This window comes from Colobus angolensis, unplaced genomic scaffold, assembly GCF_000951035.1.
Source record: "Colobus angolensis palliatus isolate OR3802 unplaced genomic scaffold, Cang.pa_1.0 Scaffold119, whole genome shotgun sequence".
Lineage (NCBI taxonomy): Eukaryota > Metazoa > Chordata > Mammalia > Primates > Cercopithecidae > Colobus > Colobus angolensis.
The window spans coordinates 2435660-2462869 of record NW_012113030.1 but is presented as its reverse complement, the minus strand read 5'-3'; the positions used below and the strand labels follow the sequence as shown (position 1 = coordinate 2462869).

The window sequence follows — 27210 nt, the reverse complement described above, 5'->3', positions numbered from 1 at the left end:
CACCCAGCCTGTTTTTCTTAAAATAACATTTATTTAAAAACCCCACCCAACAATGGCAGAATACACAATATTTTCAAGTGCACATGATGCATTTACCAAAATAGACCCTATTCTGGTCCATCAAACAGACCTCAATACACTTAGATAAAATCGGCCAGGCGCAGTGGCTCACGTCTGTGATCCCAGCACTTTGGGAGGCTGAGACAGGAAGATCACTTGAGGTCAGGAGTTCCATATCAGCCTGGCCAACATGGTGAAACTTCATCTCTACTAAAATAAAATACAAAAATGTGCCGGGCATTTTGGTGCACACTTGTAATCCCAGCTACTCGGGAGGCTGAGACATGAGAATTGCTTGAATCTGGGAGGTGGAGGCTGAAGTGAGCAGAGATTGTACCACTGCACTCCAGCCTGGACAACAGAGTGAGACTCTGTCTCAAAAAAAATAATAATAATTGAAAAAAGATGAAATCATGAAAATTATGTTATCTTACCACGATAACTAAAAATAGACAAGAAATAAACTAGAAATCAATAACAGAAAGATAATCTGAAAAATCCTTAGCAATCCCAAATAACCCATTGTTCTAAAAAGGAAGCTAAAAGGGAAACTTCTGAACAAGATAGAAATGGAAACACAACATTTTGAACTAGATAATTTTTTAAAATGTTAGATGTAACTAGATCAATGCTTAAAAGTAAATCCATAGTACTAAGAGAATATTTTAAAAAAGAAGGAAGGCCTCTAACTAGGACTTACAGTACTATGTTGAATAACAGTGGTGAAAGTGAGCATTCTTGTCATGTTCCAGATTTTAGGGGAAAGGATTTCAGTTTTTCCCCATTCTGTATGACACTAACTGTGGGTCAGTCACATATGGCTTTTATTATGTTGAGGTATGTTCCTTCTAGATCCAGCTTTTTGAGGGTTTTTACCAAGAAGGGATGTTGAATTTTATCAAATCTTTTCAGCATCAATTCAAATGATCATATGGTTTTTTTTGTTTTTTTTTTTATTATTATACTTTAAGTTCTAGGGTACATGTGCATAACGTGCAGGTTTGTTACATATGTATACTTGTGCCATGTTGGTGTGCAGCACCCATCAACTCGTCATCACCCATCAATTCGTCATTTACATCAGGTATAACTCCCAATGCAATCCCTCCCCCCTCTCCCCTCCCCATGATAGGCCCCGGTGTGTGATGTTCCCTTTCCCGAGTCCAAGTGATCTCACTGTTCAGTTCCCACCTATGAGTGAGAACATGCGGTGTTTGGTTTTCTCTTCTTGTGATAGTTTGCTAAGAATGATGGTTTCCAGCTGCATCCATGTCCCTACAAAGGACGCAAACTCATCCTTTTTCATGGCTGCATAGTATTCCATGGTGTATATGTGCCACATTTTCTTAATCCAGTCTGTCACTGATGGACATTTGGGTTGATTCCAAGTCTTTGCTATTGTGAATAGTGCCACAATAAACATACGTGTGCATGTGTCTTTATAGCAGCATGATTTATAATCCTTTGGGTATATATCCAGTAGTGGAATGGCTGGGTCATATGGTACATCTAGTTCTAGATCCTTGAGGAATTGCCATACTGTTTTCCATAATGGTTGAACTAGTTTACAATCCCACCAACAGTGTAAAAGTGTTCCTATTTCTCCACATCCTCTCCAGCACCTGTTGTTTCCTGACTTTTTAATGATTGCCATTCTAACTGGTGTGAGATGGTATCTCATTGTGGTTTTTATCCTTCATTCTGCTCATATGATGTATACATTGATTGATTTGCGTATGTTGAGCCATCATCATATCCCAGGGAAAAATCTCACTTGATCATAAGGAATGATCTTTCAAATGGATTGCTGAATTCGGTTTTAGTATTTTGTTGAGAATGTTTGTATTAACATTTATCAGAGAGATTGGTTTTCTTTTTCTGATGTATCTTTGTCTGGTTTTGGTTCAGGGAAATAATGACCTCAGAGAATGAGTTTGGAATATTCCCTCCTCCTCTATTTTTCAGAATAATTTGAGTGGGATTGGTATTAAGTTTATCTTCAAATGTTTGTTAGAATTCAGCAGTAAAGCCATGAGGTCTTGGGCTTTTCATCACTGGGAGACGTTTTATTATGGCTTCAATCTCATTACTTATTACTAGTCTGTTCAGGTTTTGAATTTCTTCCTGATTCGAACATTGTAGGTTGTACTATCTCAGAATTTGCCCATTTCTCTTAGATTTTCCAATTTATTGGTATATAGTTGCTTATAGTAGCCACTAATTATCCTTAGAATTTCTGCAGTATCAGTTGTAATGTCTCATTTTCATTTCTGATTTGGATCCTCTCTTTTTTCTCAGTCTGACTAAAGGTTTGTCAATTTTGTTTAACGTTTCAAAAACCCATATTTTGTTTTATTGATCATTTGTATTTTTATTAAAATTTAATTTATTTCTGTTCAGACCTTTATTCTTGTCCTCTAGTAATGTTGGATTTGGTTTGCTCTTGCTTTGATAGTTCTTTAAAAGCATTGTTAGACTGTTCATTTGAAGTATTTCCTCTTTTTTAATGTAGGCACCTATAGTTATAAAATTCCCTTAGTACTGCTTTTGCTGTATCCCATAGGTTTTGATGCTGTGTTTCCATTATCATTTGTTTCAAGAAATTTTTCAGTTTCTTTCTTAATTTCTTCATTGACCCCCTGGTCATTCAGGAGTATATTGTTTAATTTCCAAATATTTGTACAGTTTCCAAAATTCATCTTATTAATTTCTAATTTTATTCCATTGTGGTCAGAAAGGATGCTTAACATTATTTCAATTTTTCTGAATGTCTGACGACTTGTTTTGTGAACTAACATATGGTCTATCCATGAGAATGATGCATGTGCTGAGGAAAAGAATGTGTATCCTGTAGCTCTTCACTGAAATGTTCTGTAACTATCTATTAGGTCAATTTGGTCTATAATGCAAACGTAGTTTGATGTTTCCTTGTTGATTTTCTGTCTGGAAAATATGTTCAACACTGAAAGTGGGATGTTGAAGTCTCCAGCTATTACTGTATTGCAGTCTCTCTCTCTCTTTACCTCTAATATTTGTTGTATATATCTGAGTGCTCCACTGTTGGGTGCATATATATTTTAAATTGTCATATCCTCTTGCTGAATTGACCCCTTTTTCATTAAATAGTGACATTCTTTGTCTCTTTTCATAGTTTTTGTCTTTAAATCTATTTTGCCTGGCATAACTAGCACTTTTCTGGTTTCTGTTGGCATAGAATAGCTCTTTCCGCTCTTTCCATCCCTTTCTTTTCTTTCTTTCTTTCTTTTTTTTTTTTTTTGAGATGGAGGTTTGCTCTATCACCCAGGCTGGAGTGCAATGGCATGATCTTGGCTTACTGAAACCTCCACCTCACAGGTTCAAGTGATTCTTCTGCCTCAGCCTCCTGGGTAGCTGAGATTACAGGTGCCCACCACCACACCTGGCTAATTTTTGTATTTTTAGTAGAGACAGGGTTTCACCACATTGGCCAGGCTGGTCTCGACCTCCTGACCTCAGGAGATCCGCCTGCCTCAGCCTCCCAACGTGCTTGGATTACAGGCGTGAGCCACCACACCCAGCCCATCCCTTTATTTTCTGTCTATGTCTTTATAGGTGAAGTGTGTTTCTTGTAGGAAACAGATTAACAGGTCTTGTTTTTTCATCAATTCAACCACACTATGTCTTTTGACTGGAGAGTTTAGTCCATTTACATTCAACATTGTTATTGATGAGTAAAAACTTACTCCACCTATTTTCTTATTTGTTCTCTGGTTGTTTTATGATATTCTCTCCCTTCTTTATTTCCAACCCGTCTTCCTCTAGTGAAGGTGATTTTCTCTGGTGATATGATTTAGTTTCTTGCTTTTTATTTTTTTGTGTATCCATTTTATGTTTTTTGGTTTGAGGTTACCATGAGGTGTAGGAACCAGCCCCACAGGGTCGGTGCCTTTTTCTCCCCATGTGCAGAGACGAGAGATTGTAGGAAAAAAGACACAAGACAAAGAGATAAAAGAAAAGACAGCTGGGCCTGGGGGACCACTACCACCAAGATGGAGACCAGTAGTGGCCCCAAATGCCAGGCTGCACTGTTATTTATTGGATACAAGACAAGGGGGCAGGGTAAGGAGTGTGAGCCATCTCCAATGACAGGTAAAGTCATGTGGGTCATGTGTCCACTGGACAGGGGGCCCTTCCCTGTTTGGTAGCAGAGGCGGAAAGAGAGAGACAGAGAGAGAGAGAAGACAGCTTATGCCATTATTTCTGCATATCAGAGACTTTTTAGTACTTTCACTGATTTTGCTACTGCTATCTAGAAGGCAAAACCAGATGTACAGGATGGAACATGAAAGCAGACCAGGAGCATGACCACTGAAGCACAGCATCACAGGGAGATGGTTAGGCCTCCAGATAACTGTGGATGGGCCTGACATCAGTCAGGCCCTCCACAAGAGGTGGTGGAGTAGAGTCTTCTCTAAACTCCCCCGGGAAAAGGGAAACTCCCTTTCCCAGTCTGCTAAGTAGCGGGTGTTTTTCCTTGGCACTGATGCTACCACTAGACCATGGTCCGCTTGGCAACGGGTGTCTTCCCAGACGTTAGCATTACCGCTAGACCAAGGAGCCCTCTAGTGGCCCTGTCTGGGTGTGACAGAGGGCTCACACTCTTGTCTTCTGGTCACTTCTCACCATGTCCCCTTAGCTCTTATCTCTGTACGTAGGGGCATCTTCCCAGACGCTAGCATTACCGCTAGACCAAGGAGCCCTCTAGTGGCCCTGTCTGGGCGTGACAGAGGGCTCACACTCTTGTCTTCTGGTCACTTCTCACCATGTCCCCTCAGCTCTTATCTCTGTATGTAGGGGCGTCTTTCCAGACGCTAGCATTACCACTAGACCAAGGAGCCCTCTAGTGGCCCTGTCTGGGCGTGACAGAGGGCTCACACTCTTGTCTTCTGGTCACTTCTCACCATGCCCCCTCAGCTCTTATCTCTGTATGGCCTGGCTTTTCCTAGGTTATAATTGTAAAGCAAGGATTATTATAATATTAGAATAAAGAGTAATTGCTACAAACTAATGATTAATGATATTCATATATAATCATATCTATGATCTATATCTAGTATAACTATTCTTATTTTATTTTCTTTATTATATTGGGACAGTTCGTGCCCTCAGTCTCTTGCCTCAGCACCTGGGTAGTTTGCCGCCCACAAAGAGGCTTGCAAATAGTATCTTACAACCCGTTATTTTAATCTGAAAGCAACTTAACACTATTCTCATTAACAAATAAGCAAAAAGAAAACTAATAAAAACTCTGCTTTAACTTCATCTACCTGATTTTTAGCTTTTTGTTGTTTCTATTTACATCTTATTGTACTATGTCTTGAAAAGTTGAAGTTACTTTTTATTGCTTTATCATTTATTCTTTCTACCGAGAATGAGAGTAGTTCACACACCACAGTTACCATGCCATAGTATTCTGTGGTTTTCTGTGTACTATTACAAGTGAGTTTTGTACCTTCAGGCAATTATTTACTACTCATTAATATCCTTTTCATTCTAATTAAAGTACTCCCTTTAGCACTTCTAGTAGAATAGATCTGGCATTAATAAAATATCTCAGTTTTTGTTTGTCTGGGAAAGCCTTTATTTCTCTTTCATGTTTGAAGGATGTTTTTGCCAGATACACTATCCCGGGGTAGAAGGGTTTTTTTGCCCTCCAGCACTTTAAATATGTCATGACACTATCTCCTGACCTGTAAGGTTTCCACTGAAAAGTCTGCTGCCAGCCACACTGAAGCACCATTGTATGTTATTTCTATTCTCTTGCTACTTTTAGGATCCATTCTTTATCACTGACCTTTGGGAGTCTGATTATCAAATGCCTTGAGATAGTCTTCTTTGGGTTAAATCTGCTTGGTGTTCTATAACCTTCTTGTACTTAAATATTGATATCTCTCTTTAAGTTTGGGAATTTCTCCATTATTATCCCTTTGAATAAACTTTCTGCCCCGATCTCTTTCTCCACTTTCTCTTTAAGGCCAATACCTCTTAGATTTGCCCTTTGAGGCTATTTTCTGGATCCTGTAGGCATGCTTCATTGTTTTTTATTCTTTTTTCTTTTGTCTTCTCTGACTGTGTATTTTCAAATATCTTATCTTCAAGATCACTAACTTTCTTCTACTTGACAATTTCTGCTATTAAAGGACTTGAACATATTCTTCAGTATGTCAATTGCATTTTCAGCTCTAGAATTTCTGCTTGACTCTCCTTAATTATTTCCATATCTTTGTTAAATGTATCTGATAGAATTCAAATTCCTTCTCTGTATTATCTTGAATTTCTTTGAGTGGTCTCAACACAGCTATTTTGAATTCTCTGTCTGAAAGGTCTCAGATCTCTGTTTCTCCAAGATTGGTCCCTGCTTCCTTATTTAGTTCATTTGGTGAGGTCATGTCTTCCTGAATAGTGTAAATGTATATTTTCTTTGGTATCTGGGCATTGAAGTGTTAGGTATTTATTGTAGTCTTCACTGTCTGGGTTTATTGTAGCTGTCCTTCTTGGGAAGGCTTTCCAGATATTTGGAAGGACTTAGGTGTGACCTAAGCTATATCTGCTTTAGAGGGAACCCCAAGCCCAGTAATGCTGTGGTTCTTGCAGACTCACATAGGTACAATCTTGATAATCTTGGACAAGATATGGAAGAATTCTCTGAAATACCAGGCAGAGATTCTTGTTCTCTTCCCTTACTTTCTCCCAAACACACAGAATCTCTCTCTGTTCTATGCCACATAAATCTAGGGATAAAGTGACATAAGTATCCCTGTGGCCACCACCACTATGACTGCAGGGTCTGACCTGAAGCCAGCACAGCATTGGATCTCGCCCAAGGTCTGCCATAGTAACTCCATGGCTACAGCCAATGTTCGCTCAAGACCCTTGGACTCTATAGTCAGCAGGAGGCAAAGCAAGCCAGGCCTATGTCCTTCCCTTCAGGGTGGTGAGGTCCCCCAGGCTCCAGGTGGGTCCCTAAGTGCCATACAAGAGTCAGGAAGTAGAGTCAAAAACACTGGAAGTCTACCAGGTGTTCTATTGTACTGTGGGTGAGCTGGAACTCAAAGCACAAGACTCAGTCCTTCCCTCCCCTTTCCAAAGGCAGAGGTGCCTTATCCCGTAGCAACTGTCACCCTGGGCCTTGAGGAGTACCACCAGACTACCGTCAGTCTTCCCTTACAGCCCGAGGTCTCTTATATCAGCCTGTCATGAGTGCTTCCTGGGTTGTGACTCACCCTTAAGGGAAGTGGATTCCCCTCTGGCCCAGGGCAGGTCCAGAAATGTCATCCAAGAGTCAAGTTCTGGAATCAGGGACCCCAAGAGCCCACTTAGTGTTCCACCCACCTGTGGCAATGCTGGTATCTAAGGTACAAAACAAAGTCCGTCCTCTTTACTTTTCCAACTACTTTTCTCAGACAGAAAGAGTTTTGCTTCATAGTCACCACAGCTGGTAATGTGCTGAGTCTTACCTAAAGCCAGCAAATCTCAGAGGCTCACCCAACGCCCTCGATGTAGTACCTGGGTATCACTGCTGATTATGCAGGGCCCAAAGGCTCTTCAGTTAACAAGTGATGAATGCTGCAAGAACTAGGTCCTTTCCTTCAAGGCAGTGAGTTCCCTTCTGGCCCAGGGGGTGTTTAGAAATGTCATCTGGGAGCTAGGACATGGAGTGGGGCTCAAAACTCTGACTGGTGCCCTATCCTGCTGTGGCTGAGCTGATATTCTAGATGCAAGATAAAGTCCTCCCCACTCACCCCCTCCTCAAGCAGAAGGAAAGGGTCTCTTTTGGAACTGAGAGCTACGCAGCCTGGGGTTAGGTGAGGGGTGATACCAGCACTCCGTTGGTTGCCCCAGCTGGTGTCTCAGTATGTCACAAGCCCCCCAACCACAGTCCACTGTCTCTGGGCCTAGTTTAGCACTAGAACTCTCCTAAGAGTTGCAGTCCTTATAGCCTACACTACCTTTCAAGTTTATATGGAGACACAGAGTGCTGCAGACCTCAGTGGCAAGGTTAGAAGGCACTCAAGTTTGGACCACTGGGATCAGCAATTCCCCTCTGGCTAGGGCTGGTATAAATGTTCCCTCCATGGGCGGGCATCAGCTGGGTTTGGTTTGCTTTTCCTTTCTGCCCTAACGGGACAGTACTGGGTTCAATGTTTCACAATTGTGTTTTCTCTCCCCCAGTTCCTAGAGAAACTCTCTGCACTATGCCACCCCTGCTGGGAGTGGGGAAACAGTCACAGTGACTTAGGATTGTTTTTTTCCATCTCTTCAGTACCTCTTTCAGCAATATGAAGTTAAAACCAGGTACTATGTGTGCTCACTTGATTTTTGGCTCTCGTGAAGGTGTTTTTTTCTGTGCAGATAGTTAACTTGGTGTCCTTGTTTAGGTGGTGGAGGGGTGGGCAGTGGAGCTTTCTATTCCATCACCTTGCTCTGCCCCCTCATCTCCTATGCTTGCTTTCATCTTTATCCTTTATAACATCTGAAACTGCCTTTGCAAAGATTATGACAGTGAAGGAAATCAAGCATGGCTGACTCCATCTTGCTTCTAGCTTCTCAGGCTGGCTGCACTCACCTTTCCTGGGTGTAGGTCAAGCTAATCATGGGAGAAATTTAGTTTATAGTTTAATTTTGAAGTAGGGATGATAATAGTACCTGCCTAAAATGAAGCCCTACTTGTTCAGGTACCAACACCACCTTTGTAAAACTAATGAAAGGCCACAAAATTAGGATTATGGGAGATACCTAAATTCTGCTACAATGTAGCTGTAGTTCAATGATAACCAGACATTGTCCTCTCGCTTCCCTTTCTATAATCCCTTGCTGTCAGGAGTCATGTGGCCAGAGGTCACAAGGTTTGTGACTTTCCCTATTGCTCTTTTAGATGCCTCAACCAGTCCTGTGGCCCCCACAGAGAGGCCAACTCAGTGCACACACTCTCCACATGCCTATGATTGCATCACATGTCAGCAAAACTCATTCTCTAGCCCCCTGCCCACCTAATCTTCAAGTCTTCGAGGAGACTGATTAGAGTAATCCCGCCAGTCCATCCACTTGGCTAGTTCTGCATTGATAAACCTCTCGACTGCAACAGCACAGTCTCAGTGAATTAGTTTTGACTGTGCAGTGATCAGGAAGCACCCAATGGGCAGTTAAACATCCTTTATAAATCAACCACTTAATGACCTTCCCTGAGTTCTGTGAGCTGCTCCAGCAATTTAATCAAAACTAAAGAGAAGGTAATGGGAACCCTAACTTGTGACTGGTGTCAAAAGGGATGAGCCATTAAAAAAGGGCAGGGGGATGGGGCAGTCTTGGGGCGTGGGCACCCAACCTGTGGGTTCTGACACTATCTCCAAGTATATAGTGTCAGAATTGAATTGGGGGATATCCAGTTGGTGTCCACTGCTTTTTGGTAGAGAAAAACTCCCTGACATTTTGTCACAGAAGTCTTCCATGTTGATTAGTGTGGTGTGAGAGAAGAGGGAAACACAGTTTGAGCGTTTTTCAAAAACATACACATGTACAAGATATTATTAAATTAAAGAGGTAAGCTACAAAATAATAGAGCACATTAATTTGGCAGGGTGCAGTGGCTCACACCTGTAATCAGTACTTTGAGAGGCCAAGGTGGGAGGATCGCTTAAGGAGCAGAGTTCAAGACTAGTCTGGGCATAGGGGAACCTCATGTCTACCAGAAAAAAAAAAAAATTAAAAATTAGGTGTGGTGGCACACTTGTAGTCCCAGCTACTTGGGAGGCTGAGGTGGGAGGATTGCTTGAGCCCAGGAGGTCAAGGCTGCAGTGAGCTATGTTTGCACCACTGTACTCCAGCCTGGGCAACAGAGTGAAACTCTGTCTCAAATAAGCAAAAAACCAAAACCATGTATATATATTATCTAATTTCTTTTTTTGTTGTTGTTGTTGAGATGGAGTCTTGCTCTGTCACCCAGGATGGAGTGTAGTGACATGATCTTGGCTCACTGCAACCTTTGCCTCCCGGATTCAAGCATTTCTCCTGCCGCAGTCTACTGAGTAGCTGGGATTACAGGCAAGTGCTACCACGCCCATGTAATTTTTGTATTTTTTAGTAGAGATGGGGTTTCACCATGTTGGCCAGGCTAGTCTCAAACTCCTGACCTCAGGTGATCCGCCTGCCTCAGCCTCCCAAAGTGCTGGGATTACAGGGGTGAGCCACCATGCCCAGTCTTATATTATATAATTTCTAAAATAACAAAAGGTTAAGAAAAAAGGCAATAATAAAAAATATAAAGGGATGAAATGACCCAAATGCTAAATGCTCCAACTGGAAGACAGAGATGTCCCACTGGATTTTTAAAAATCCAGATCTATGCACAGATTAATCAAAAGAGAGCTGACATAGCTATATATAAATAGAAAGAAGTCACAAATAGGAAAAGACACTGGAAACATGACAACTAAATATAACATCAGCTCTGGATTTGTTCCTAGAATAGGAAAAGAACATTAATAGAAAATCTAGTGATATGTCAATCAAGTTTACAGTCTAATGAATAGTATTATTAATTAAATTATATTTTCTAATTTTATTCAACTTATTCAAATTTATGCAATATTTAGTGAATTACCCAGTGAAACCACAATATTAGTGTTCTGGTTTTGATCACTGTACCAAGATTTTACATAATGATAATGTCAGAAGTACAGTGACAAGGCCGGGTGCAGTGGCTCACGCCTGTAATCCCACCACTTTGGGAGGCTGAGGCAGGCAGATCACTTGACAACAGGAGTTTGAGACCAGCCTGCCAACATGGTGAATCCCCATCTCTACTAATACAAAAATTAGCTGGGCATGGTGGAATGCACCTGTAATCCCAGCTACACAGGAGGCTGAGGCAGGAGAATCACTTGAACCCAGGGGGCAGAGGTTGCAGTAAGTGGAGATTGTGCCACTGCACTGTAGCCTGGGCAACATGGTGAGACCCTGTCTCAAAAAATTAAAAAATCTAAATATTTTGATGGTGGCTACATGGGTGTTCACTTTTTATTCATTTACTAAACTGTCCATGTATGTTTTATATACTTTTCATGTATTACTTGCTGCTATGTTCTCTAAAAGTTAATTGATCTATACTATCTACATTAATTGATCTATGTTTTCTAAAAGTTAATTTCTCTATATTATTTATTTATATTTTCATTTATTTATATTTTCTGCTTTTCGAAACTTGTTACTCAGCAGTAAAATCCTCAAAACTATGATGATAGGAAATCGGTATGCTTTAATAGACAATAAAATAATATACAGCATTAAGGATTCCAGTAATACGATTCTTCTTGTACTCAAGCAGCTTCCAAAACTTATAAAACCATGCATATTAAAAGTCATTCTCCAAGTAATATTTATACATAATCAAATCATCCTAACACGGAACTGCAAATTCATAACAAGAATAGATTACTTGACTATATGCATCCAAAACAGTATAAAATCTAAATTAAAAATGCTTTCAATGCAGCCAATATCTGAGTCAGCAATGCTTATGCCAACAGCCTAAAGCAGATCTAGGGTAAATACATCTTATTGGTCATCTACTATAAAAAAAAACACCAAATCAATCCTTCAAAGTAATAATTTATTTACATTGCCAGCTTAGAAATAAAACAAACACCTAGCAGTTAAATTATAACTAAAAACAAGTGTGGGATTTATAATTAAAACTGTTAATATTTGGTTTTTCAAGATATAAAAAATAGCATGCCCTCAGCCTGGCATGGTGGTTCACACCTGTAATCCCAGCACTTTGGGAGGCTGAGGTGGGAAAATCACCTGAGGTCAGGAGTTCAAGACCAGCCTGGCCAATGTGGCAAAACCCCATCTCTACTAAAAATACAAAAATTATCCAAGCATGATGGCATGTGCCTGTAATCCCACCTACTCGGGAGGCTGAAGCATGAGAATCACATGAACCTGGGAGGCTTGCAGTAAGCCAAGATCGTGCCACTGCACTCCAGCCTGAGCAACAGAGAGAGACTCCAACTCAAAAAATAATAATATCATGTCCTCAAATAAGTTTAAACTGATAAAAACAGATTAAAGTTTTTCTGGTATTAATGAGTAGTGTAGTTGTCTATTGCTACCTATATTAGTCTGTTTTCATGCTGCTGATAAAAACATAACTGAGACTAGGCAATTTACAAAAGAAGGAGGTTTAACAGACTCACAGTTCCACGTGGATTGAGAGGCCTCACAATCATCATGGAAGGTAAAAGGCATATTTCACATGGCTGTGGCAGGAGAGAATGAAAGCCAAGTGAAAGGGGTTTTCCCTTATAAAACCATCAGAACTCACCTGGACTTATTCACTACCAGGAGAACAGTATGGGGGAAACTGCCCCATGATTCAACTATCTCCCACTGGGTCCCTTCCACAACATGAGGGAATTATGGGAGCTACAATTCAAGATGAGATTTGAGTGGGAACACAGCCAAACCATATCATTCCACCCCTGGTTCCTTCCAAATCTCATGTCCTAACATTTCAAAACCAAGCATGCCTTCCCAACAATCCCCCAAAGTCTTAACTCATTTCAGCATTAACTCAAAAGTCCACGGCCCTAAGTCTTATCTAAGACAAGGCAAGTCTCTTCCACCTATGAGCCTGTAAAATCAAAAGCAAGTTAGTTCCTAGATACAACGGGGGTACAGGCATTGGGTAAATACAGCCACTCCAAATGGGCCAAACTGGCCAAAATGAAGGGGCTATAGGCCCTGTGCAACTCCAAAATCCAGCAGGGCAGTCAAATCTTAAAGCTCCAAAATTATCTCCTTTGACTCCATGTCTCACATCCAGGTCACACTGATGCAAGAGGTGGGTTCCCACATCTTGGGCAGCTCTGCCCCTGTGGCTTTGCAGGGTACAGCCTCCCTCCCAGCTGCTTTCACATGTCAGTGTTGAGTGTCTGAGGCTTTTCCAGGCACACAGTGCAAGCCTATCTACCATTCTGGGGTCTGGAGGATGGTGGCCCTCTTCTCACAGTTCCACTCGGCAGTACCCCAGTAGGGACTTTGTGTGGGGGATCCAATCCCACATTTCCCTTATGCACTGCCCTACCAGAAGTTCTCCATGAAGGCCCCATCCCTGCAGCAAACTTCAGCCTGGACATCCAGGGGTTTCCAAATATCCTCTGAAATCTAGGTGAAGATTCCCAAACCCCAATTCTTGACTTCGGTGCACTCACAGGCTCAACAGTTTCCAAGGTTTGGGGCCTGTGCACTCTGAAGCCATGGCCTGAGCTCTACATTGGCCCCTTTCAGCCAAGGCTGGAGTGTCTGGGACACAGGATACCAAGTCCCTAGGCTGCACATAGCATGGGGACCCTGAGCTTGGTCCATGAAACCATTTTTTCCTCGTAGGCCTCTGGGCCTATGATGGGAGGGGCTGCTGTGAAGACCTCTAACATACCCTGGGGACATTTTCCCCATTGTCTTGGGGATGAACATTTGGCTCCTTGTTACTTAGGCTAATTTCTGTAGCTGGCTTGAATTTCTCCTCAGTAAATGGGTTTTTCTTTTCAATTGCAGGGTCAGGCTGCAAATTTTCTGAACTTTTATGCTCTGCTTCCCTTATAAAACTGAATGTGTTTCAGGCACATGTATGTTTATTATGGCACTATTCACAATAGCAAAGACTTGGAACCAACCCAAATGTCCATTAATGATAGACTGGATTAAGAAAATGTGGCACATTTACACCATGGAATACTATGCAGCCATAAAAAAAAAGGGGTGAGTTCATGTCCTTTGCACGGACATGGGATGAAGGTGGAAACCATCATTCTCAGCAAACTATCACAAGGACAAAAAACCAAACACTGCAAGTTCTCACGCATAGGTGGGAATTGAACAATGAGATCACTTGGACACAGGGCAGGGAACATCACACACCAGGGCCTGTTGGGGGGTGGGGAGCTGGGGGAGGGATAGCATTAGGAGAAATACCTAATGTAAATGATGAGTTGATGGATGCAACAAACCAACATGGCACATGTACACCTATGTATCAAAACTGCACTTTGTGCACATGTACCCTAGAACTTAAAGTATAATAAAAAAATTTAAAAATAAAAAACTGAACGTGTTTTAAGAGCAGCCATGTCACCTCTTGAAAGCTTTGTTGCTTAAAAATTTCTTCCACTGGCTGGGTGTGGTGGCTTATGCCTGTAATCCCTGCACTTTGGGAGGCCGAGGCAGGTGGATCACCTGAGGTCAGGAGTTCGAGACCAGCCTGGCCAACATGATGAAACTCCGTCTCTACTAAAAATACAAAAAATTAGCTGGGCATGGTGGTGCATGCCTGTAATCCCAGCTACTCAGGAGGCCAAGGCAGAAGAATCACTTGAACCCAGAGGCAGAAATTCTGTCACTGCACCCCAACAGGGACAATAAGAGCAAAACTCTATCTCAAAAAAAAAAAAAAAAATTCTTCCATCAGATATCCTAAATCATCTCTCTCAATTTCAAAGTTCTACAAATCTCTGAGGCAGGAGCAAAATGCCGCCAGTCTCTTTGCTTTTGCTACATTCAGATAGAAGTTCCTCATTTCTATCTGAGACCACCTCAGCCTGGACTTTATTGTCCATATCACTATCAGCATTTTGGGCAAAGCCATTCAATAAGCCCCCAGGAAGTTCCAAACTTTCCCACATTTTCCTGTCTTCTTCTGAGCCCTCCCAACTATTCCAGCCTCTGCTTGTTACCCAGTTGCAAAGTCACTTCCACATTTTCGGGTATCTCTTCAGCAGCATTCCACTCTACTATATTAGTCCATTTACTGTGTTAGTCTGTTTACTGTGTCAGTCTGTTTTCACACTGCTAATAAACACATACTTGAGACTGGGCAATTTACAAAAGAAAGAGGTTTAATGTGTTCACAGTTCCACGTGGCTTGGGAGGCCTCATAATCATCATGAAAGGTGAACGGCACGTCTCACATGGTGGCAGCAAAAGAGAATGAAAGCCAAGCAAAAGGGGTTTCCCCTTATAAAACCATCATATCTCGTGGACTTACTACCATGAGAACAGTATGAGAGAAACCACCTCTGTGATTCAATTATCTCCCACTGGACCCCTCCCACAACATGAGGGAATTATGGGTGCTACAATTCAAGATGAGATTTGCATGGGGACACAGCCAAATCATATCACTACCTAACACATTAAACCCAAATTCAAGAGCTTAAAACAATACACATTTGTAATCTCACAGTTGCTAAAAATCAGAAATTGAGGGTTGCTAAGCTAAGTCCTCCAGCCCAGGGTCTCTCACAAGACTGGAATCAAAGTGTCAGCCAGGGGTACAGTCATCTCAACGTTCAACAAGGAGAGGATCTGTTTCTAAATTCTCTCGGTGGTCATTGGCAGGATTAATATCCCTGAGCGGGCTGGGCGTGGTGGCTCACGTCTGTAATCCAAGCACTTTGAGAGGCCAAGGTGGGTGGACCATGAGGTCAGGAGATCAAGACCATCCTGGCAAACGTGGTAAAACCCCATCGCTACTAAAAATATAAAAAATTAGCTGGGCGTGGTGGCACGAGCCTGTAGTCCCAGTTACTCAGGAGGCTGAGGCAGGAGAACTGCTTGAACCTGGGGGTGAAGGTTGCAGTGAGCCAAGATCACACCACTGCTTTCCAGCCTGGGCAACAGAGTGAGACTCCATCTCAAATAATTAAATAAATGCCTGAGGGTTTTTAGACTGAGAAACTCAGTTCCTTACTGGCTGGAGGTCCCCTTCAGTTCCTTGACAGGTGGGCCTTTTCACAGGTCAGCTCACGTGACAGCTGACTTCCTCAAGGTGAGTGAGCAACAGAATGCCAGCAAAAAGGGGAAGTCATAAATTTTGTAATCTAATCTGAGAAGTGACATCACACCATTTTTGCCATATTCTAGTAGAAGTGAGCCTCTAGGTCTAGTTCACCCTCAAGAGGAAGGAACTACGTAAGAGTGAACACCAAGGTCACTTTAGAAGGCTCCCTATCACAGGTAGTATAATGGAAAAAGCAACTGGAATAAAAATCAGAAAAAAATAAGTTCTAGTAACTATGTGACTAAACTGAGAAGGTAGCCTACATGACCCCTATGGTCTCTTGGCATTCCCAACTCTGTGTCTTTTGAAAAAGATTACCAGAGATTAGAGATACTTCATCAAAATGCCTTATTTCACAAAAGAAGGCTGAGTCCCAGGAAAAGTTAACACAAACAGGTAGTAAGCCACACTTATTTTGCTCTTATGTCCTGTGCTCTTTCCACTATAGTAAACTGTTTTTGTAATTAATGCTCTAAAACAGTTCTATCTTCTCTTTATGATAGTCTCAAAATCTAATAAATTCAATAGAGAGAATAATAATACAATGCTAACAAAAACAGCTACAATTGATTCATCTTGTGCATTATCTCTTTTTCTCTCATCAATCCTAAGCCATCTCTAGATGGTATGTGAAGTTGCAAGTGAAAGTGAGTCATCTGCCCATCCCCAGTCCCAGGTAGCTGGACATACTAGTAATAAGATTTGCTGGAAATAAATTATAAAAGCAACAAATAAGCACTAGACAAATACATTCACCGTGAACACACAGTCACTCTAAACATGGTAAACAAGATTAAATGTAACCTAAATAAAGTATCTAAAAACTGCAACCAGAAAAGGCAAGGTGTGTTAGCAATGAAATTCTGGAAAATTGTCCCAGAAGTCAACAATGGCAATGTAACGCAGGCAATGTCCGGAGGAGAAGGTACTGTCGGAAGCTAGTGACTACAATTCCACTCACAAATACATCCTTATTAACCTGAAAGCATCATCTAAGGTTGATGGTACAAATTAAATATTTGTGCCACATTAATTCCCTATTTGCTCCCTTATGAAGTCTGAAGCCATGGACGGAGGGGACTCCCTTGTCTGAGAATCCCTTCCACTGGCACATGCCCTTTATTACCCATAATAATTTGCAGTGACTCCAAGTTGATTCAAGGAGTGCCATGAAAAACACTGCATATGAATACAATTGCTTTGTGTGGGACTTATAAAGCAGTAAGGTATTTACATTAGTCATTATGTGTGTGTGTGCATGTGTGTGTAATGAAATGCAGTATGTACTGGATCCAGAATTTCTATATAAGAAAAGCTTACTTAACTGCAATGAATTGATAGTGGAAGGTGAGGCCCATCTTAAATCCATCTGCATACAATCAAGTAAGACTGAAAAAAACCAATTATACATATCAAAGAAAGGATCACACTGATGAAATTACCCTCACACCCTTCATTAGTATTAGCATATATATTTAAATATACACTAAATTCACTTCTACAAATTACTTAAAAACAAAAAAGGGGCTGGTGCAGTGGCTAATGCCTGTAATCCTGGCACTTTGGGAGGTCAAGGCAGGAGGACCTGAGGCCAGGGGTTGGATACTAGCCTGGGCAACAAAGCTAGACTCTTGTCTCAACAAAAACAAAAAATAAAATAGTTATGTGTGATGTTGAGCACCTACAGTCCTATCTACTTGGGAGGTTGCAGTGGAGAAGACAGCTTGAACCCAGGTCAAGGTTACCGTGAGCTATGATTGCACCACTATACTCCAACCTGAGTGACACAGCAAGATCCTGTTTCTAAAAGCAACAACAAGAACAACAACAAAAACCTAGAAAGTGTTAGCTAAAAATGTTAACATGGATGGTGGGCTGAAGGGCATTAAAGTAAAATTTGGGGCAATACTGAGTAAAAGGCACAGGGCCAAGAGTAAAAGATGAACTGGGCAGTCCAAAGGGACATTTAAGGAAGAAACGACCTCCATCCTGGGAAGAGATGATGTCACAGTTGAGCTTCATGGCCCAAGTCAATGGCTATTCCTATATCATGAGTACACTCAATCACTAGATAAAAATGTTTAAAGAAGCCATCCCAGGATGGAATAGCTCAAAGGACAATATTCACCTCAAAATATTACAATAAGTATATTATGTATGTCAGGCCTCTGAGCCCAAGCTAAGCCATCACATCCCTTGTGACCAGATGGCCTGAAGCAACTGAAGATCCACAAAAGAAGTGAAAATAGCCTTAACTGATGACATTCCACCATTGTAATTTGTGCCCCACCCTAACTGACCAATGTACTTTGTAATCTCCCCCACCCTTAAGAAGGTTCTTTGTAATTCTCTCCACCCTTGAGAATGTACTTTATGAGATCCTCCCTCTGCCCAAAAAACGTTGCTCCTACCTCTACCACCTATCCCAAAACCTATAAGAGCTAATGACAATCCACCACCCAGACTCAGCCCGCCTGCACCCAGGTGATATAAACAGCCATGTTGCTCACACAAAGCCGGTTTGGTGATCTCTTCACACGAACATGTGAAACAATGTATTTTTTTATATTTTTTACTCAAAATACCCAGAACTGTCTAGACATTCATACTTTTCTTTCCTAGCCTTTTAAATGATATCAAAGAAAGATTGTCTCTCCTTTCTTTTCTCACTTCTTACCTTTCTTTTGTTCTTCAGATTTACAGGGTGAGTAGAAAGTGGGAGAAGTAAAAACAATTCAGACAAGAATCAAACTGGCCTCTAATTAGTCTCAAGGTAAAACTGGTAAACCAAATAAAGTATATTTAGAGATCTGAAATTCAACACCAAAACACTATAACTCATGCTGTTTAACAATACTGGCCAGGTGCGGTGGCTCGTGCCTGTAATCCCAGCATTTAGGGAGGCCAAGGAAGTAGGATCACTTGATCTCAGGAGTTTAAGACCAGCCTGGGCAACGTGGCAAAACCCCATCTCCACAAAAAAATACAAACATTAGCCCAGACATGGTGGTGTGTGTCTGTAATCCCAGCTACTTGGGAAGCTGAGGTGAGAGGATCACTTCAGCCCAGGAGGCAGAGGCTGCAGTGAACCAAGATCACCCCACTGCATTCCAGCCTGGGTGACAGAGGTACACCCTATCTCAAAAAAATATATATATACACACACACATAGATAGATAGATAGATAGATAGATAGATAGATAGATAGATAGACAGATAGATATAGTATTATGGATATATATTTCTCTAATGTAGCCCATCTCAGTTACTGATTTCACATCCAACCAATTGGCAAAAGATTGAACAAACATTTTTCAATAGAGCAGGGGTTAGTACACTATGGCTCACAACCCAAATCCAGCCAGTGGACTGTGTAAAAAAAAAAAAAAAAAAAAAAAAAAACTAATTGGGAAATCACTAGGTTGAGACAGTTTCAGCACTTTGGGTCCCTATGTAAATAAATCAAAACTCAACTCAATGTAAACAGTAAAACTAAACTTGAGTTTAATCAATCAGAAACCACCAACCAATTTCTAACTAGAGACATTCCACTGTAACCAATCAAATATTTTCTTTGTCTATTTCCATAAACACCTTATAAAAGTTTTCCCTTCACACCCTCTTGGTGGAGTCTTGAACGACTTGTGGTCTGGTGATACCCAATTTACGAAATTGCTGAATGTTCATATAAACCCTAAAATTTTAATGTGCCTAGTTATCTTTTAACAACTGTTTTTGTATAACCCATGAGCTAAGAATGGTTTTTACATTTTTAAATGGTTGGGAACAAAGAAAAGAGGAAAAAAACAGAAAAGAATATGTAACAGAGACTGTACAGCCTGTACAACCTAAAATACAGGTAGTCTGAGCTTCACACATCACTTGGTTAACTGAAACTCTACAAAGCGAGGGCTGCCTACACTTTTTGTTTGGTCCCTTACAGAAATAGAGGATCTCCAAATGCCAGTAAACACATGAATATGTGCTCAATACCATCAGTCATTAGGGAAATTATGGGAAAACCCCAACGTTATGTCACTATATTCCTACTAGAATGGCTAAAATTAAAAAGACAATGTGAAATGTTGCAAGCATTTGGAGGAACCAGAATTCTCAAGCTGCCACTAAAGTGTAAATTAACACAATATGAAAAACTTTTCAGTAGTGTATACCACAAGCACACATCTGCCTATTCTGTAACACAGTAATTTTACTAGTAGGCATATACACAATAAAAATGTATACATGGCCAGGCGCAGTGGCTCACACCTGTAATCCCAGCACTCTGTGAGGCTGAGGCAGGTGGATCACCTGAGGCCAGGAATTCGAGACCAGCCTGACCAAAAAGGTGAAACCCCATCTTTACTAAAAATACAAAACTTAGCCGGGTGTGGTGGCAGGCACCTGTAGTCCCAGTTACTCAAGAGGTTGAGACAGGAGAATTGCTTGAACCCGGGAGGCGGGGGTTGCAGTAAGCCAAGATTGCACCACTGCACTCCAGCCTGGGTGGCGGAGCGAGAGTCCATCTCAAAAAAAAGAAGAAAAAAAAGTAAACATAATTTCATCAAAATATTTCTAAAAATCTTTATAGCAGATTGGTAATAGCCAAAAACTAGAAATACTATACATACAGCATGAGAATAACAAACTGCTACATAACTTGAATAAATCTCACAAATAAAATACTGAGCAAAAATCGGACACTAAGGACTAAATACCATATTACTCCATTTATATAAAGTAAATAATAGGTGAAATATAATGTTAGACGTCCAGATAATGATTACCTTTGGAACCACGAAGTGGGGCTTCTGGGATACATTAATGCTCTTTCCTGATCTAGATACTGGATACATGGGTATGTACACTTCGTGAAAATTCACTGAGCTGTACACTTATGATTCATACACTTTTCTATAGGTCTTTATACTTTAAATATTAACGCAATAAAAATATTTCTATAAACTCTATGCCTTTGAAGGAAAATTGTATACATATCCCATTCATTTTGCTGATTGCCATCATTACTTCCCATCAATGACATGTCTTGAGTCCTATTTCTTAAAAAGTCAACTTTCTTTTAATTAATTTTATTGGCATACGATTGCATAGAATGATTATGTAATTGTCATTTTAGATCAATTCCATACCAGATCACAAGGAAAAACTTTGAAACGCCAATAACTTGTGATAGTATATTCAAGTTACCCAGGAACAAAAAACACCACCTCTTTGAAATGTAGTTTTGTTTGGCCCTTTGTTTTGACTTATTTCTATCTACTACCACTGTGATTTAACCTGCATAAAATGCTCAAAGGAGCTTTTCCAAACGCGTGTGCTTGTGGAAAGTTGTTCCTTTCTACCATCCTTGTCTAATAATACGGCTGTCTTGTTCCCTCCATCTATCGAGCTTAAAATGCTTCCCAAACGTTGCACCGAGCCCAGGAATATTGTGAACCAAAAAAAAAAAAAAAAAAAACCCAACAGTATCTTTTTACTGCATGGTTCAGCGCGCTTAAAGAAGCCCCTCATTCTTCGCCCACACTTCCACGTGTCAGAACTGAAGTATAAAACGAGTAAGTGACTCTCTCAAGGACACAGAGTCGATCAGAGGTTGAGCGAGGACTGGAACGTTCTGACTAACCGCGACTTAAGGGAAAAAAACAAAAAACAAAAACAAAAAAAATACACCCTTGAATAAATGCTCAGCTGCTCAGGTCCAGTATTAGGAAACTGGAGACAATACCAAATCATACCCAAAAAGAGTTGTCTGCCACCTGAGGACCCCACGACACTGACCTTCGAGGGAGCCCCATCACTCCCGGCCACGCGGGGTCAGCATTCACTAAGTACTGACTCCGCGCGGCCCCTTCTCCTTTTCCAAGGAAAAGTCTGCGGCCGAAAACTCCACGGCTGATCTGTGCCCACCACTATCATTCTCCGTCGCCCAAACCTCCCTGGCCCACCGTTTACCTGAGATGCGCCTGGCATAGCCCGGGGAGTCGACACCTCGCGCCCGACCAGAGTTTCTCAGGCCCAGTGCGCAGCCACCGCGTCAGCCAATCGCCACTGGCTCAGAACCTCCCGGCTCCAGACTCACCCACAAACGACCGGGAGGAGGAGAGGGGCGGGGCATGGCGCGGGAGGAAGGAGGGAGGGAGGCAGCCAGCCGCCGGCGGCGCGCGAGGGCCTACGGGGCGGCGGCGCGCCTCAGGGGAAGGCGCAGGCGGCGCTCACCAGTCATGCGCGTGCCGCGCTGCCGGGCCGCGAGGCGGGACCTCCAGGCGAAAGAGAGAGCTTGAGGAGAAGGCTCGGGAGGAGTTTGGAGACAAAGTAGTCGAACTTAATCCGCTGCAGTGGCTGACCTAACAGGCCGCTTATGGTTGTCGAATCCAAGACGACGAGCACAAAACGCTCTTTCTCTTCTGAAAGAGCAAAACGTTGTCTGGACAAAACCTAATAGGATTAGAAGAGGGAAAACGCGGAACAAAACGGCGTCTTGTGGCCTCACACTTGGCCCGGTGGAGTTTTCCCAGGACGTGGCGAAATTGTGGTTTCCTTCTTTGTGTGTGGTTTGGGATGAGAGGTGGGAGGGGCGTGTTTGGAAGCGACGGTCGAGTGAAAATGGCACCAGATCGGGCTCCGGTTGAGTGAACAAAAGTACTGTCTAGATCCTGGCCAAAGAACGTTTCACACTAAAACCTTGGAGCTGGTGCCTTTTTTTTTTTTTTTTTACTGAAGTGCTGGAATGAGATCTGGATTCTTATGTACGATATGTGAATCCTCCAAGAAAAAATGTTAAACCTTACAGAATTTAAAAACTTCCAAAGTTTTCAATTCGCCTACCTCTGTGAACTAGGAATGGTATAATTAACTACCAGTAATTTAAATTTGGGTTTTTTGTTCCATAGTTAAGAATTGCTTTTATAAATGTCACTTTAACTCCTGTTACTCATGATTCCTTCAGACGCCAAATACTTAGTGACCACATGCTATGTGCCAGGTACTCTTCTGGGTGCTGAGTAATGAGCAATAATATTTTTAATACACCCCAGAGAATAGGCTAATATGAGGTGCTGACGGGTTCCTAAATTGGTGGTTGAAGTTAATGAAAGGAACTTATCCTTTAGTAAATGTACAAAATAGAGTTTAAAAAACTAAAATGGCAGGGCTCGGTGGCTTACGCCTGTAGTCCCATCACTTTGGAAGGCTGAGGCAGTAGGACCACTTGAGCCCAGGAGTTCGAGACCAGCCTTGACAACATAGCGAGACCCTGACTTTACTAAAAATCAAAAAAATTAGCTGGGCATGATGGTGCATACCCGTAGTCCCAGCTACGGGTCCCAGAGAATCGCTTGAGCCCCAGAGGTGGAGACTGCAATAAGCTACGATGGCTGGCGCCACTGCACTCCAGCCTGGGGGACAGAGCATGAGGCTGTGAAAACTAACAAACAAAATGTTTTCTTGGAACAACAGAGGTTATAATATTCACAAAATTTCGGTGATGTATGCTGTAATGAGCAGACAGTGCTGTCAAGAAGTTTGTTACAGGTTCAGCTTTGAAGTGTTTTTTTTTCTTTTTTTTTGCTTCAGTCAGGATTTGAATCATATTTATGAACATAAAGTACCATAAACATCTATGAAACAAAAGCAAAGATTGTACAGTTTATCAGAGTAAATACTCCAATCGGGAAGTACATAGCTTGTGCAAAGGCTTAAGGCCAAATCAAATTATGTGCAAAACAAAGGAAAAAGTTGATTTTCCTAGCTAGGAAATAAGAAATAAAGCAGGATAGTGACTACCACAATGAGAACATTCAAACCATGTGATGAATTAGTAGAATAAATTTAGAGAAAATTATAATATTTTTCATTGAGTAAAGTTCATTTCCTCCTTTTTTTAAAGCCTGTTATCTGGGTGCTAACCGTCTCCAGGATAAAGAGAAACCTCATATTTTCTTTCCTTTTAGTAAGCTGATTCTCTCTCTCTCTCTCTCTGTTTTATGCAGTGAGTTCAAACTTTAGGACTAATTCTCCCTATTATTTTTCTGAATGTACCGGAAGTAACTCATTAATGCTCTTTCCCTAAACGTTTCATACCACGACAGGTAAGTTTTCCCCTACTCCCCTCCACCACCACCATAACCAACATACCCATTTCTTCATTTTCTGTCATTCTAACAGTTGCCTGTCTATAAGAAGTGAAAGAGATAAATTATAGCTTTTTTCTCTTCTCAAAATGATTATCAAAGATATTGTCTATGTCCTCATCTCTCATATAAGCTGGGCTTTTGCAGAAATATGGATGAAGATGAGAAGAAGAAAATGAACCACTCTTTTGTTACAGGGAAGAAAAGAATGTCCTATTATTAATATTATCAAGTCTATAAATATCAGGCTCCCGCAATGTGTCACACACTGATCAGTTCTGTAAATAAAATAATGAATAACAATTAGGCACACAAGTAGGTGAGAATACCATATGTATTAATCAGGATTCTCCAGAGAGACAGAACCAAAAGGATATGTGTGTACACATAGAGACTACATAGAGAGAGAGGGACAGTGATTTATTGTAAAGAAATGGCTCATGCAATTGTGAACTTTTAGTGAGTCCAAAATCTGAGGGAAGAGGCGGGCAAGCCTCAGAAAAGAATTGTAGTTGGATACACATTATGGAGTATAATCTGTTTTATTCAAAGTCTGGTGATTTAAATGGTAATCTCATCAAAAAAGCACCTTCACAGAAGCATCCAGGATAATGTTTCACCAAATATCTGTGCACCATGGCCCAGCCAAGTTAACAAAATTAACCATCACACTGTGTAAACTGAGAAATGGCTTTGGGATAGGGGAGTTTAGGGGATGAGGAAGACAGAGTCAGGAAAATCTGAAGGAGAAAATGCCTCCTGTAGTATGAATAAGACTTAGCAAAGTAAACAGGTGAGGATGGAGGTGCAGAGAAAACAGAATTCCTTATAAAGGAATCAATATGGGGGTGAGATACTGTAAGGAGCTATAAGCAATTTAGTATCACAGTATAAAATTTAACATGGAAAGTGGTGGGAAATGAAGTTGGAGAGATTATGAAAGGTCTTTTTTAAAAATAGAGTTGGGGACTCACTATGTTGCCTGGGCCGGTATCAAAGTCCTGGTCTCAAGCAGTCCTCCCACTTTGGCCTCCCAAAGTGCTGGGATTACATGCATGAGTCACCGTGCCAGGCAATATAAATGATCTCTCAATTAAGTACCTTGGACTTGATTCTATAGTCAATGAATATTGAAAGTTAAACAGGAATGATGAGATTTGATTTACACTTTCATTTATAAATATGGAAATATATTTCAGAATCAAAATTCTCAAGTTTGGAAGACTAGTTAATCTAATTGAAAAATGATAAAAAGGCTGGGCTCTGTGGCTCACACCTGTAACCCCAGCACTTTGGGTGGCTGAGGCGGGTGGATCACTTGAGACCAGGAGTTCGAGACCACCCTATTTAACATGGTGGGACCCCCTGGCTCTACTAAAAATACAAAAATTAGCCAGGCATGGTAGCACGTGTCTGTAATCTCAGCTACTGAGGAAGCTGAGGCACGAGAATCACTTGAACCGGGAGGTGGAGGTTGCAGTGAGCCGAGATTGCACCACTGCACTCTAGTCTTGGCGACAGAGTTAGACCCTGTCTTAATAAATAAATAAATAAATAAATAAATAAATAAATAAATAAATAAATAAATAAATAAATAAATAAATAAAATGTATGAGGATAGATGGAAAAGGATGGCTTGAAGAAGTGGGAAATAGCTTGCAAATCTAGTAAATAACGAGAAAGAGGAAAGCATTGATGATATTAAAGAAATTGGTGAATAAGTAAGTTCCGTTTTTGATAGAATGAGTTTGAATTGCTAGGGAAGCATCTTAGAGTAGCTTTCCAGCAGTCACATATAAGGAAGTGTTCTAGACTAGGCTAGACATGAGATTAATGAACATAGATATGATGGTTAAAGCTATTTTTAAAATTTTCAAGTCAGTCCCATGGCACTTTGCTTGACTATAGTAATCCTTTTAAAGGATATAAGGATCCTTTAGCTACCTGTCTAAAGAATCATGATTCATTTTTTAACGGGTTTTTAAAATATACTTTAAGTTCTAGGGTACGTATGCACAACATGCAGATTTGTTACATAGGTATACATGTGCCATGTTGGTTTGCTGCACCCATCAACTCGTCATTTACATTAGGTATTTCTCCTAATGCTATCCCTCCCCCAGCACCCACACCACCCAACAGACCCGGGTGTGTGATGTTCCCCTCCCTGTGTCCATGTATGCTCGTTGTTCAACTCCCATTTATGAGTGAGAACATGTGGTGTTTGGTTTTCTGTCCTTGTGATATTTTGCTGAGAATGATGGTTTCCAGCTTCATCCATGTCCATGCACAGGACATGAGCTCATCCTTTTTTATGGCTGCATCGTATTCCATGGTGTATATGTGTCAGTTTCTTAATCCAGTCTATCACTGATAGACATTTGGGTTGGTTCCAAGTCTTTGCTACTGTGAATAGTACTGCAATAAACATAGGTGTGTATGTGTCTTTATAGTAGCATGATTTGTAATCCTTTGGGTATATACCCAGTAATAGGATTGCTGGGTCAAATGGTATTTCTAGTTCTAGGTCCTTGAGGAATTGCCACACTGTCTTCCACAATGGTTGAACTAATTTACACTCCCACCAACAGTGTAAAAGCATTCCTATTTCTCCATATCCTCTCCAGCATCTGTTGTTTTCTGACTTTTTAATGATCACCATTCTAACTGGCATGAGATGGTATCTCATTGTGGTTTGGAACTGCATTTCTCTGATGACCAGTGATGATGAGCATTTTTTCACAAGTGTTTGGCTGCGTAAATTTCTTTTGAGAAGTGTCTGTTCATATCCTTTGCCAACTTTTTGATGGAGTTGTTAGCTTTTTTCTTGTAAATGTGTTTAAGTTCTTTGTAGAGTCTGGATATTAGCCCTTTGTCAGATGGATAGATTGAAAAAATTTTTCCCAATCTCTAGGTTGCCTGTTTGCTCTGATGATAGTGTCTTTTGCTGTGCAGAAGCTGTTTAGTTTAATTAGATCCCATGTGTCTATTTTGGCTTTTGCTGCCATTGCTTTTGCTGTTTTAGTCATGAAGTCTTTGCCTATGCCTATGTCCTGAATGGTATTGCCTAGGTTTTCTTCTAGGGTTTTTATGCTTTTAGGTCTTACATTTAAGTCTTTAATC

The 27210-nt window shown here is 41.1% G+C and overlaps 1 protein-coding gene across 2 annotated transcripts in view; it reads right to left on the bottom strand.

The window, feature by feature from the left end:
* The window catches only part of MIPOL1 (mirror-image polydactyly 1), a 365273-nt gene extending 343216 nt beyond the window's left edge, over positions 1 to 22057 (bottom strand). The window contains exon 1 of one of the 2 annotated variants that reach the window (XM_011926108.1): positions 21911 to 22057. The gene's annotated coding sequence lies outside the window, so the exon portion shown is untranslated. The remainder of the gene's footprint in view (positions 1 to 21910) is intronic. The other variant, XM_011926116.1, reaches the window with a different exon arrangement.
* Between the last annotated feature and the right edge of the window lie 5153 nt (positions 22058 to 27210).